Source organism: Poromitra crassiceps (genome assembly GCF_964638095.1).
Source record: "Poromitra crassiceps genome assembly, chromosome: 6".
Classification (NCBI taxonomy): Eukaryota; Metazoa; Chordata; class Actinopteri; order Beryciformes; family Melamphaidae; genus Poromitra; species Poromitra crassiceps.
Window position 1 is genome coordinate 56,764,325 of NC_139627.1, and position 13,356 is coordinate 56,777,680.

Sequence of the window (13,356 nt, forward strand, 5' to 3'; positions counted from 1 at the left end):
CAGTCTAAGGATGGGATTTATAAATAAAGATGATGATTTTATAATAAAGTGTAAAGTTACGTGCATGGACAGTGATGACCAGTTGACTAAGGAATAGAGAACAATGGTGTATGAGGGGTTTACAACGGGTTATGAATCTCAGGGCTCCGTGTGAGACAGCGTCCAGCAAACGCAGTGAGCTGACGCATTCACGTACAGCACATCCCCATAATCCAGGAGAGGCAAGAAGGTGGCAGCAACAAGACATTTCTTAGAAGAAAAACAAGATTTGCTCCTGAAAAAGAAGCCCAAATTTAATTTTAATTTCTTTAAGAGATTATCAATATGATGAAAAAATGTCTTCATCAATTGCGATAAATTGCCTAAATATTTGTAGGTGGTCACAGTCTCAATAGGGGTACTGCACCGGCATGACACATGGCACTTTCTTTTTGTTGGAAAACAACATGGCCTTGGTTTTGTTTCCATTTAACACCAGTCTGAGGTGATACAGGTGTCAAATGCAGACTCTGAATCTGAATGATTCAGATAATTTCTAAAACAACTTCACTGAAATCATTATAGTCATGAAATGCTGAAACTGCATTTAAACAGCAAAAACTCTCCATTCAAAACCTTTTCTCCTCAGAGTGACGGCTCCAAGTTGAAGCAGCGTGGAGCCCTAAGCCTAAGGTGACTATTCAGTGATGGATACAGTCTTCATGCAATATTTCCATAAGGAACTTTGGCAGCGTCCATGTTGTGAGGTCTGGCAGGCAGGACTCTCACAGCTTCCGTCCGCCAGCGCACGAACTGCAGAGTCTGCCAGCAGGAAACACACAGCTTCAATACAGGAAACAGAGCTTCAATAGAGAGGCAAAGTGAACGTCACTTCCTGCTTCAGCACTGTATCAGAGATTTTTATCCGCCATTTATTTTCCCATCGACATTTCGTAATATCCTTAGAAAAATAGTTTTACTTCGTCAAACCAAATGGTCCAGCTATATTTAGAATCGGGAGAGACCGTAGAACATTTCACTCGGACCAAAACTTAAAAAATTACATGAAAAAATATTTATTTAAATCCGAGTGAAATGTTATGTGGTCTCTCCTGTTTCTAAATATACGAAATGTCCATGGGAAAATAAATGGCGGATGAAAATCTCTGGTACAGTGCTGAAGCAGTAGGTGGTCACTTTGCCTCTCTATATACTGTTAGTCTGCCAGCAGGAAACACACAGCTTCAATACATTGTTAGTTTGTTTTTAACATGTTATTGTTTTGGTTATGTCACAGAACCATACCATTACTGTAGTACAATAATGCTGATAGTAATTGCCACCATGTAAATATAGAATGCTCTGACCTGGAAGTAGATGATGATGATGAGGACGAAGAGCACCAGCATCACCAGGATGATCACAGACACACTGACTGGAGCTGCTGCTGATCTCCCATCACCTTCACCTTCATCTTCATCTTCATCAAGCTGTTGTGTGCTCTGTCTCTGAGCACCCTGGACAGGACAGTCTGGACTCTCTGTACAAAGAAGAAAGAAAGAAAGAAAGAAAGAAAGAAAGAAAGAAAGAAAGAAAGAAAGAAAGAAAAAGAGAAAGAAAGAAAAATAAGTAAGTACTGTATAATAAATTCACAACCTGTTCTCACTGCGACGGCGTAATATAGTGTACAGGGCCGGTTCCAGAACAAGATGACTAGGGATGCATCCTAGATAGGAAGGGGTGCAGATGGCCGGCCGCCCCGAAGAATTTGACATGTTATTTTACTAAAAATAATGCATTTTACCATCATTTCAAGTAGAATGATACCACCCAAGCAAGAATATTTCAAGTGTTTCAAGTGATTTACTGAAATATTTGGACCATATAATGATAATACAATTATCTCAACCTTAAAAGGTTACATGTAGGTGCCAAAAAGCCATAAATTCACATCAAAGAACAAAGAAAAACAACAATTATAATTCAAGTTTAACAGTAAGTGTGCAGCTGCCGCATTTATAAAAAAAAAAACAATTACCACTCTTTTCAACTGAGCATGCAGACAATTAAAATAAGGGTGCAATGAGTGCTTTTGCACCCCCGTATAGAGCCGGGCCTGATAGTGTAACAGCACTCTGTCACACACATGGTGCGTTGGATGTAGCACGTCTGGGTACTTGTATTATGGAACACACACGGACACACCTGGTCGGGGTGAGGCAAAGGTCATGTTACGCTGTGGGGTTACCTTGGAGACCCTAGCTCTAAGCCCCCCCCCATCATATCCAAACCCTAACCCTAACCAAGTGGCTACCAGTGCCTAAATGTAACCCACCTCCCCCCGTGTGCCTAACCCTAAGAGACTCTTGCCCAACGCTTAAACCTAGCCCCTCAATCCCCTTTGCCTCAACCCAACCAGGTGCACAGTGTCCATGAACATTGATCATATTTGCACACTGCAAGGGTACTGTGCACGTTCCATCCAGTGCACAAGGTGCATGACAGAGCGATGATGATGCGGCCGGGAATGAGAACCTGTTGTAAATTCAATCAACCAATCAACCAATCAATCAATCAATCAATCAATCAATCAATCAATCAATCAATCAGTTATTTTTCTTTTCTTTTAGCCACAACAATTCAACACACTATAACACAGGGAGTGGTTATGGTTGTGTGTGTGTGTGTGTGTGTGTGTGTGTGTGTGTGTGTGTGTGTGTGTGTGTGTGTGTGTGCGTGTGTGTGTGTGTGTGTGTGAGAGAGAGAGAGAGAGAGAGAGTGTATCTTACCCATTACATGGATGAGTGTGCCGTTGCCGGTGAGCCTCAGGTACGGTGGGGGGTAGAGGACTTCTATCACACAGCGGTAGATGTCAGTGTCTCTGGGCTTCAGTCCTGACACTGTCAGCTCCACAGCACCCCCTGTCAGCCGGCCATGGCACTCCACCTACACCACATGGTCAGGAAGGAGACGAAGCTTTAATGGTTTAAAGAAAGCCCAAAGACAATAATAACTATAGGAGACAAAAAGTAAAATAACAATTAAATGGAACAATAAAAGACAAAAACAGAATGAAAGCAAAATAAAAGCTGTTCATAAAACAGATAAAAGAGGTAAACAACACATTTATGTCCTCCCACTTCCTCTGCACCTCATTAATACACTATTCAAATAAGCCCATCCCACTTCCTCAGGACCTCATTAATACACTATTCAAATAAGCCCCTCCCACTTCCTCCGCACCTCATTAATACAGTATTCAAATAAGCCCCTCCCACTTCCTCCGCACCTCATTAATACAGTATTAAAAAAAGCCCCTCCCACTTCCTCCGCACCTCATTAATACAGTATTCAAATAAGCCCCTCCCACTGACGCTGCATGCCCTAACTCTCTGCTTCCTTAGGAAATACATCAATACACGGAAGCAAATCACACTATCCAAAATCCTCTTTTCTCTCGCCCCGCCCCTCTTTTCTCTTGTCCCGCCCCTCCAGAATAGATAATTTTGTTGCATTTTGTTATTTATTTAAATTAGTTAATCATTTCCACACAGGAACAAAGCAGTTTATCTTTGTTATTCATGAAGATAATATGAGTCTATTCATAGCTTTCAAGGGGCGTTACGTGCTGCCGGGAACGCCCACCTGGCGGTCAAAAAAAAACTTGTTGATTCCGTTGCTGCGAGTCGACTCACGCTGTTTGTTCAGCCAAAGTGCCGGATAGCCTACCTGTTGTGCTATCGGTTGCACTAAACCGACGAGGAGACACGCCTGGCTTGTGTTTTACAGAATCCCGTCGGAGAAAGAAAGGAGAAGGTTGTGGATTTGTGCGACGTGGTTCAGTCGCTGGGGAGGGCAACATTTTTTTGCTTTTTTTTCTACCATCAAAGTACACACGTCTTTGCTCTTTGCGGCCAACATTTCATCAAAGGTAAGCTCAAGTAACGTTAACGGGGTATTAATCATTATTGTAACGTTACTTGAGCTTACCTTTGATGAAATGTTGGCCGCAAAGAGCAAAGACGTGTGTACTTTGATGGTAGAAAAAAAGCAATTTTTTTTGCCCTCCCCAGCGACTGAACCACGTCGCACAAATCCACAACCTCCTCCTTTCTTTCTCCGACGAGATTCTGTAAAACACAAGCCAGGCGTGTCTCCTCGTCGGTTTAGTGCAACCGATAGCACAACAGTTAGGCTATCCGGCACTTTGGCTGAACAAACAGCGTGAGTCGACTCGCAGCAACGGAATCAACAAGTTTTTTTTTGACCGCCAGGTGGCCGTTCCCGGCAGCACGTAACGCCCCTTGAAAGCTATGAATAGTCAATAGACCACGGTCTTGTTGCTGCTGTGCAGAATAAACTTTGTGTAAATCTACTTGTGAGTGCTGCCGTGGTCTATTGACTATAGACTCCTATTATCTTCATGTTCTACTGAGCCGGCACCCTAAGGATTTAAAGACAAGAGTTGAGCGCACCATTTCTTGGACTTGATATCTTTGTTATTCATCCATCTCCCTCCTTCTATCTATCCATCCATCCATCTAGGCATCTTTAAGAACTTTTAAATTACTTCTACTTTTGTCGCTTTTATGCATGTGCTATTGTCCACTTTTAAACTAGTTTTGTTCTTACTCATTCAATGTAATCAGTTACTCAATGTAATGCACTTCTCTACTCAGTTACTTAATGTAATGCACTTCTCTACTCAGTTACTTCATGTAATGCACTTCTCTACTCAGTTACTCAATGTAATGCACTTCTCTACTCAGTTACTTAATGTAATGCACTTCTCTACTCAGTTACTTAATGTAATGCACTACTCTACTCAGTTACTTAATGTAATGCACTTCTCTACTCAGTTACTTAATGTAATGCACTTCTCTACTCAGTTACTTAATGTAATGCACTTCTCTACTCAGTTACTTAATGTAATGCACTACTCTACTCAGCTACTTAATGTAATGCACTTCTCTACTCAGTTACTTAATGTAATGCAATACTCTACTCAGTTACTTAATGTAATGCACTTCTCTAGTCAGTTACTTAATGTAATGCACTACTCTACTCAGTTACTTAATGTAATGCACTTCTCTACTCAGTTACTTTATTTTGGATATTTGGATTCCTATCGAATGGCAATAAGTGCGTTTCAGGAGATTGTCACAACTGAAAGGTATACTGTGTGTGGATAATCAGTGTCTTATGTTTGGAAATGGGCTTCATAGAGATGTAGAAAATAGGCAACATGTGCTTTAGCTTTTGTTTTGCAAACAATTATTCTTTTAACCTATTTTCTCTTGATTGCTTTTCCTACTTTTATCTCCTCATAATATTCCTGTTTTATTCCCTCTTTGTAAACATAAAATTAAGTTATATCTGTGGATGCATCCCTCCACCCGGTGCCTCACCTCTCCTTCCTCTCGGCCTCTCTCTCTCCGCTCGGGGAAGTTGATGTTAGAGGTGCAGAGTTCCTGGGAGTCGTGGAGGCCTTTTAGCAGCAAGACACGCAGCTCCTCCGGGACGGGGTAGGGGTAGGCGGGCCGGGCCTGGGGCGTGGAGGGGGGCTGGGCGGGGAAGGCGGGCCGGGCCTGGGGCATGGAGGGGGGCTGGGCGGGGAAGGCGGGCTGGGGTCGCAGGAAACACTGGAGGTGAGCCGTGCCGTTGTTGCTCACCACAATGTAGGGCTGCATCACCTTCACGGCTGACAGAGAGGAGGGGAAGAGTTTAGGTATTCACCTTATTCCTAGACCTACGTTTCCCATGATTCTCAGCGGTTGCCGGTTGTCGACTTCCTGTTTACATTTTTTCCCCTGTCAAAAAGTGGGAACGTTTGGCTTATTTGATCCGAAATGGCTAAAAATAGTAATGTTGTGTGGTTGCATAGCGGCGATATTTTACAAAAAGGAGGTGAATGTCAATTCACTCGTACTGTACGGGCTTATTTGAGCCGAAATGGCTAAAAATAGCATGTGGTTGCATAGCGGCCGCTTTTGTTTTGAAGGCTAAACGTCCAAACCGGAACTCTTATTATTTGGTTAGCGGTCGCTCTCTTTCAAGATTCAAGATATTGTCACTCTGTTGTACAATTATGCACGTGTGAAATTATTGTGCTGGGGGGCTCCATTACAAGACATAGGTAGGTACAAAGTCACAACAATTATTACGATTATTTTCAGTCTCTTTCGCTATGAAAGGTCCTGGCGGAAACAGGCAACCGGCAGCTGGAAACAGGGAGCGAGGGTGTCATGGAAGCGCCCACGGGCCACGGTCTCACCAGGAAACTCATGAATAGGGCTGTATCACCTTCATGCTGACAGAGAGGAGGGGAGGAGTTTAGGTAGGGCTGCATCACCTTCACGCTGACAGAGAGGAGGGGAGGAGTTTAGGGCTGTATCACCTTCATGCTGACAGAGAGGAGGGGAGGAGTTTAGGTAGGGCTGTATCACCTTGATGCTGACAGAGAGGAGGGGAGGAGTTTAGGTAGGGCTGTATCACCTTCATGCTGACAGAGAGGAGGGGAGGAGTTTAGGTAGGGCTGCATCACATTCATGCTGACAGAGAGGAGGGGAGGAGTTTAGGTAGGGCTGCATCACCTTCATGCTGACAGAGAGGAGGGGAGGAGTTTAGGTAGGGCTGTATCACCTTCATGCTGACAGAGAGGAGGGGAGGAGTTTAGGTAGGGCTGTATCACCTTCATGCTGACAGAGAGGAGGGGAGGAGTTTAGGTAGGGCTGCATCACCTTCACGGCTGACAGAGAGGAGGGGAGGAGTTTAGGTAGGGCTGCATCACCTTCATGCTGACAGAGAGGAGGGGAGGAGTTTAGGTAGGGCTGTATCACCTTCATGCTGACAGAGAGGAGGGGAGGAGTTTAGGTAGGGCTGTATCACCTTCACGCTGACAGAGAGGAGGGGAGGAGTTTAGGTAGGGCTGCATCACCTTCATGCTGACAGAGAGGAGGGGAGGAGTTTAGGTAGGGCTGTATCACCTTCATGCTGACAGAGAGGAGGGGAGGAGTTTAGGTAGGGCTGTATCACCTTCACGCTGACAGAGAGGAGGGGAGGAGTTTAGGTAGGGCTGTATCACCTTCACGCTGACAGAGAGGAGGGGAGGAGTTTAGGTAGGGCTGTATCACCTTCATGCTGACAGAGAGGAGGGGAGGAGTTTAGGTAGGGCTGCATCACCTTCATGCTGACAGAGAGGAGGGGAGGAGTTTAGGTAGGGCTGCATCACCTTCATGCTGACAGAGAGGAGGGGAGGAGTTTAGGTAGGGCTGCATCACCTTCACGCTGACAGAGAGGAGGGGAGGAGTTTAGGTAGGGCTGTATCACCTTCATGCTGACAGAGAGGAGGGGAGGAGTTTAGGTAGGGCTGTATCACCTTCATGCTGACAGAGAGGAGGGGAGGAGTTTAGGTAGGGCTGCATCACCTTCATGCTGACAGAGAGGAGGGGAGGAGTTTAGGTAGGGCTGTATCACCTTCATGCTGACAGAGAGGAGGGGAGGAGTTTAGGTAGGGCTGTATCACCTTCATGCTGACAGAGAGGAGGGGAGGAGTTTAGGTAGGGCTGTATCACCTTCACGCTGACAGAGAGGAGGGGAGGAGTTTAGGTAGGGCTGTATCACCTTCATGCTGACAGAGAGGAGGGGAGGAGTTTAGGTAGGGCTGCATCACCTTCACGCTGACAGAGAGGAGGGGAGGAGTTTAGGTAGGGCTGCATCACCTTCATGCTGACAGAGAGGAGGGGAGGAGTTTAGGTAGGGCTGTATCACCTTCATGCTGACAGAGAGGAGGGGAGGAGTTTAGGTAGGGCTGCATCACCTTCACGCTGACAGAGAGGAGGGGAGGAGTTTAGGTAGGGCTGTATCACCTTGACGCTGACAGAGAGGAGGGGAGTTTAGGTAGGGCTGTATCACCTTGACGCTGACAGAGAGGAGGGGAGGAGTTTAGGTATAGGGCTGCATCACCTTCACGGCTGACAGAGAGGAGGGGAGGAGTTTAGGTAGGGCTGCATCACCTTCATGCTGACAGAGAGGAGGGGAGGAGTTTAGGTAGGGCTGCATCACCTTCATGCTGACAGAGAGGAGGGGAGGAGTTTAGGTAGGGCTGTATCACCTTCATGCTGACAGAGAGGAGGCGAGGAGTTTAGGTAGGGCTGTATCACCTTCACGCTGACAGAGAGGAGGGGAGGAGTTTAGGTAGGGCTGTATCACCTTCATGCTGACAGAGAGGAGGGGAGGAGTTTAGGTAGGGCTGCATCACCTTCATGCTGACAGAGAGGAGGGGAGGAGTTTAGGTAGGGCTGTATCACCTTCATGCTGACAGAGAGGAGGGGAGGAGTTTAGGTAGGGCTGTATCACCTTCATGCTGACAGAGAGGAGGGGAGGAGTTTAGGTAGGGCTGCATCACCTTCATGCTGACAGAGAGGAGGGGAGGAGTTTAGGTAGGGCTGCAACACCTTCATGCTGACAGAGAGGAGGGGAGGAGTTTAGGTAGGGCTGCATCACCTTCACGCTGACAGAGAGGAGGGGAGGAGTTTAGGTAGGGCTGCATCACCTTGACGCTGACAGAGAGGAGGGGAGGGGTTTAGGTAGGGCTGTATCACCTTCACAGCTGACAGAGAGGAGGGGAGGAGTTTAGGCAGATACCCCTTTCACTCCAGGGGTCCAACACAAGGTTAACCCGGGTTGCCAGACTCGGCTTGGCGACCCACCTCGACAGATGGGTCAGACCAGGGTCGGACAACGGTTGATTTCAGTGTGAATGGCACCACCCGGGTTGCTATTTGTTATGCTAATATGCTATGGTAATTGGCATGCATCTCTACTGGATTGTGATCTGAATTGTCCAGGGATTAACCCGTGTTATGGTTGGTGTGAATTGACCAAAGAAGGGTTAAACATCAGTGAAGTAACCCTGGTGGTTGGTCTGATAAGAGAGGTAGAGAGAGGTGGTGTGGTGTGTTCTTGTGTCCTCTGTGAGTTTTTGATGTCATATCTGTCTGCCAAAGTACCGTTCCACATCTAAACAACACCGAGGACAAAGTACCAATAGAGAAGTGGAAGTTTCCCGGCAGCTGAGGAAGTGTCCCTGTGCAACTTATCATTATTTGTTTTAACATTTTAGTTTGTTCTCTCCAACTTAAGACAACTTGGCAAGATCGTTTTCTACAAGAACACGATCATCAACTTGGCATTCTTGAATGTGATCATCGCCTATGAAGAAATAGCCTCGTAGTTGCAGAAGGATTTGAGGCAATAGAGTAGACCAGTGATACTCAACTTGCCAGACGTGGCCTGTGACAGGGTGCAGAGTGATACAGTAGACCAGTGATACTCAACTTGCCAGACGTGGCCTGTGACAGGGTGCAGAGTGATACAGTAGACCAGTGATACTCAACTTGCCAGACGTGGCCTGTGACAGGGTGCAGAGTGATACAGTAGACCAGTGATACTCAACTTGCCAGACGTGGCCTGCGACAGGGTGCAGTGATACAGTAGACCAGTGATACTCAACTTGCCAGACGCGGCCTGTGACAGGGTGCAGAGTGATACAGTAGACCAGTGATACTCAACTTGCCAGATGCGGCCTGCGACAGGGTGCAGAGTGATACAGTAGACCAGTGATACTCAACTTGCCAGACGTGGCCTGCGACAGGGTGCAGAGTGGCCCCCCAACCATTTTCTAATCATTTCAATTTGACTGAGCTCCAGCTAAATTGTCAAATACCGCCGTCTGCTCGCTACCCAGGCACTTATGTATGTACTTAACTAAACTAACTTAACCTAACTAACTATCCGGTGTGCACAACATTGTCAGCCTAAACTCCGGCTGACACCCCAAAAACCTACAATCCGCTACAGAAAAATGTATATTGTTTGTTTATTAACTGGCCCCTGGCCTCCTATCATTTCACCAAAGTGGCAAAGCAAGTTGAATATATATCCCTGGAGCAGACGGACAGCAAATTGGTTATCTGACCAGCAGTTACTGCTGAATGTAGTTTAAAGTGTGAAACACAAGTGTGTGTGTGTGTGTGTGTGTGTGTGTGTGTGTGTGTGTGTAAAATTGTGATGGTAATATCATGACAATGGTATTGACCTATGTGTATGATCACAGTGTTTCTAATCAATCAATTTAGTGAATCTCTGTACTCACCACTCCACACTGGCAGGCAGAGGCAGAAGACTGTCAACACAATCCAACCCATCACGACAGGTACAGTATCTCAACACACACGTTTTTCACAGCCCTCAACACGCAGCAACACACACACAGACACAGACACACACACACACACACCTGCACCCTGACAAGCAGAGAGGCTTCAGATTAACCAAAATCTGTGATTGACACATTTATAGTGGTGAAGCTTCCCTCTGCTGTCATGGAAACTGTGTGGCACCACAGGAAATGATGATGTCATGTGCCAGTAAAGAGAGAGCTGCCTGTGATCCTGCAGAAACAAAAAGATACAGTAATAATAACCTTTATTTAACCAAGTTCACCCCACAGAAATTAAAAATATGTCTTTTTCAAGAGACCTGCTGACCAAGAAAGCAGCAGCATATTAAAAAGAAGGAAAGATCACAGAGCAAAAACACAACACTTATAAAGACAGGATACAGTTGAAGATCACATCAAAGCATCAGATCGATGGAGCCTTTTCACCTCTCACTGTGGAAAATATGCAAATATAGACGACGGTGAAAAGCTGCCGGGTTCACAGGAATGACAGAATGAATGAAAATGTGATTTATCTTGACATTTAGTCATTTATGAATCTTTCAGTGAAAAACTCGTTTTTCTGCGTATTTCTGAGACAGGATGTGCCCGAGTCGAGTGCGATGTTATGTAAGTGAAAGAAGGCAGTTCTTGACCTTATGTGGGAGATGAAGGACAAATCCTGATCAAAAGTCCTTACGGTGGAGAGCAGGGTAATGCTGTCCAGAGTGTCTAATATCATTAGATAATGTTTCTATGAGGGGTTTATGTTCATGTTACGACCCGGCCTAGGGGTCACCAGGCGCAACATGAAATCATGGACCCCCTCCTTCCCAGCTCCCAAACAATCAGCCAACACAGTGTTAAAGCCCAAAGAAAGGTGATGTATTGTCACACTTTGGGAAAAATACATCAGGGAGGGCACACAGGCCAAAACAATAAACATAAGAAATAAAATACTAAATCAATAACCTTACCTTTCCAAAAATAAACCAAATACACAAATCTTACCTGCCCATCATAAGAAAAACAGGAGAAAAGATGTCAAACAAAAAGTGACCACCCACCCCTACACTCCCAGGGCTTTTTCAATCAAAAGTATAAAAAGTCCATTACAACAATAAATGAGCACCAAGCTCAGATCTACAGGGAAGCACTAAACAGAGCTGATGTTGACCGGTTGGAAGCTGGCAAGAAGGAAGACGATGGCAGCCGGTTCTCAGCAAGCTTTTATAGTCCAGGTGCCGAGGCCACAGCCAATCACCAGCCAGCATACACCTAGGCCCCAACCAATCAAAGCAGCCCACAAGCAATCAGCATTCAGCCAAGCTGGAACACATCAGTCTCATCACCAGTCATCTACCAATCATACAGGAGGAAAGACAATACAGATGATATATGACCCCAGGGTCATAACAGCCAAGCACAATATTTTGGTTTTGTCCAAATATAGAAGCAGAACATTGCAGGTCTTTCAGGTCTCTATGTCCTCAAGAGAAAAAAAAAATGTCCGCCATTTCTTCGGCTCACAAGAAGCCAGGAAGCAATTAGTGAGACAAAAAACAGCCATTTACAGGGTTAGATCACACATTACATCTTAAATGTTGGTCACTTTGTCGAGTAAGGATACTGATGGCACTTGGGAAGGACTTCTTAAATAAATTTTTATTTGCTAGAGCACTCTATAGCGCCTCCCAGAGCTCAAAGACCCTGTTCCGCCCTGGCATTTAAATGGCCCAGATCTGATCTTTGACGCTCTGATCTCAGTAAAGTACAGGTCTGAATGCACCCAATGCGCATTGAGATCTGATTGCCTCAAGCCACCTTAGGAGGTGGCCTGGGCCACATGTGGCTGGATTCCCGTGTGTGTCTGAACAGCAATGTGACCTAGGAGGCATTAAGGACAACCTACTCTACTGACCTCCTCTGCATAACAAAGCGAATCCTGGCTCAGTTAATGACATCATTATGCAACTCTCTCCTAACATTGATTAGTTCTGAGCTCAAATTAAACGGTAATCAGCTCTGGGAGACCTTACTTTTGTAATACACTATAGAATAAAACATGAAAACATTTATTATTATTTCTTTATTTCAATAGATTTACTTGAATGAAACATCTTATTTCAGAAGAAAGTGAAATATTATTAAAGTGAAATATTATTGCAAAAGCAGTTTAGGCTATATAAGATGTATTCTGCTGGTTTACAAACTGTATTATAATTTCCCCTTTAAATGGTAACATTTTAAATTATTGCAATTAACAAAATGCATAGTTGACAAAAACACACATGCACATAATTAGGATTTCAACAATTTATTTAGGATTTAACAGTCAAAACATGCAACAATCAATACTACCCGAGGCCGAGGACATCTCAATCTGCTCACGAGCTCAGTTGTTGATTTGATAGTGCGCGCGGATTGCTTGCGTCACACAAATACCCGGCGCATCTGGTGACGCAATGATCTCAGGGGAAGAAATCTGTGTAGTGTCCCAAACTCATTTCGATCATTCCCCATATAGTTCACTATATGATAAACACTATATGGGGAATAGTGAGCGAGTGAATGAGTGAACGATTCCAAACGCGGCTATTGAGTCTGCAGGTTTTCATTCCAACCTAACAATGCAGCAGGTGATTTCGGTGATTAGCACATGTTCAACCAGAGAGGAGGAACTAATCATGAAAACCTGTCTCTACCTCTACAGGCAAATTCTGCATACCAACAAAAGCGCACCTAGTCTGGCATCTTGAGAGCCGGGTCGATGGGGGGGGGGGGGGGGGGGGGGGGGAAATAACAGGAGAGAGTGAAAGCTATGAGCGCCTCGTCAAGCTGACATTGGAGTATGTATGCTTAGACGCCATGGATAACATCCAAACTCAAGGCTACGTTGAAGCATGTTTCTCACTTATGTTCCTCCTCTCTGGTTGAATGTTTGCTCATCACTGAAATCACCTGCTTGACAGCATTGTTCTTCTTCACCATCCAGAGTACATGTAAACCATAACACCTTGATAACGTCTACATACCTGCACACCTCTAACCTGCCATACTGTAGTGCAGAGCGTGCAGTGTTTTTCAAAGTCATCAGGTCTTCAGGTAGTGTTTTTTGGGGGGTGGGGGATTTTGACATTTTTTATTTTATTTTT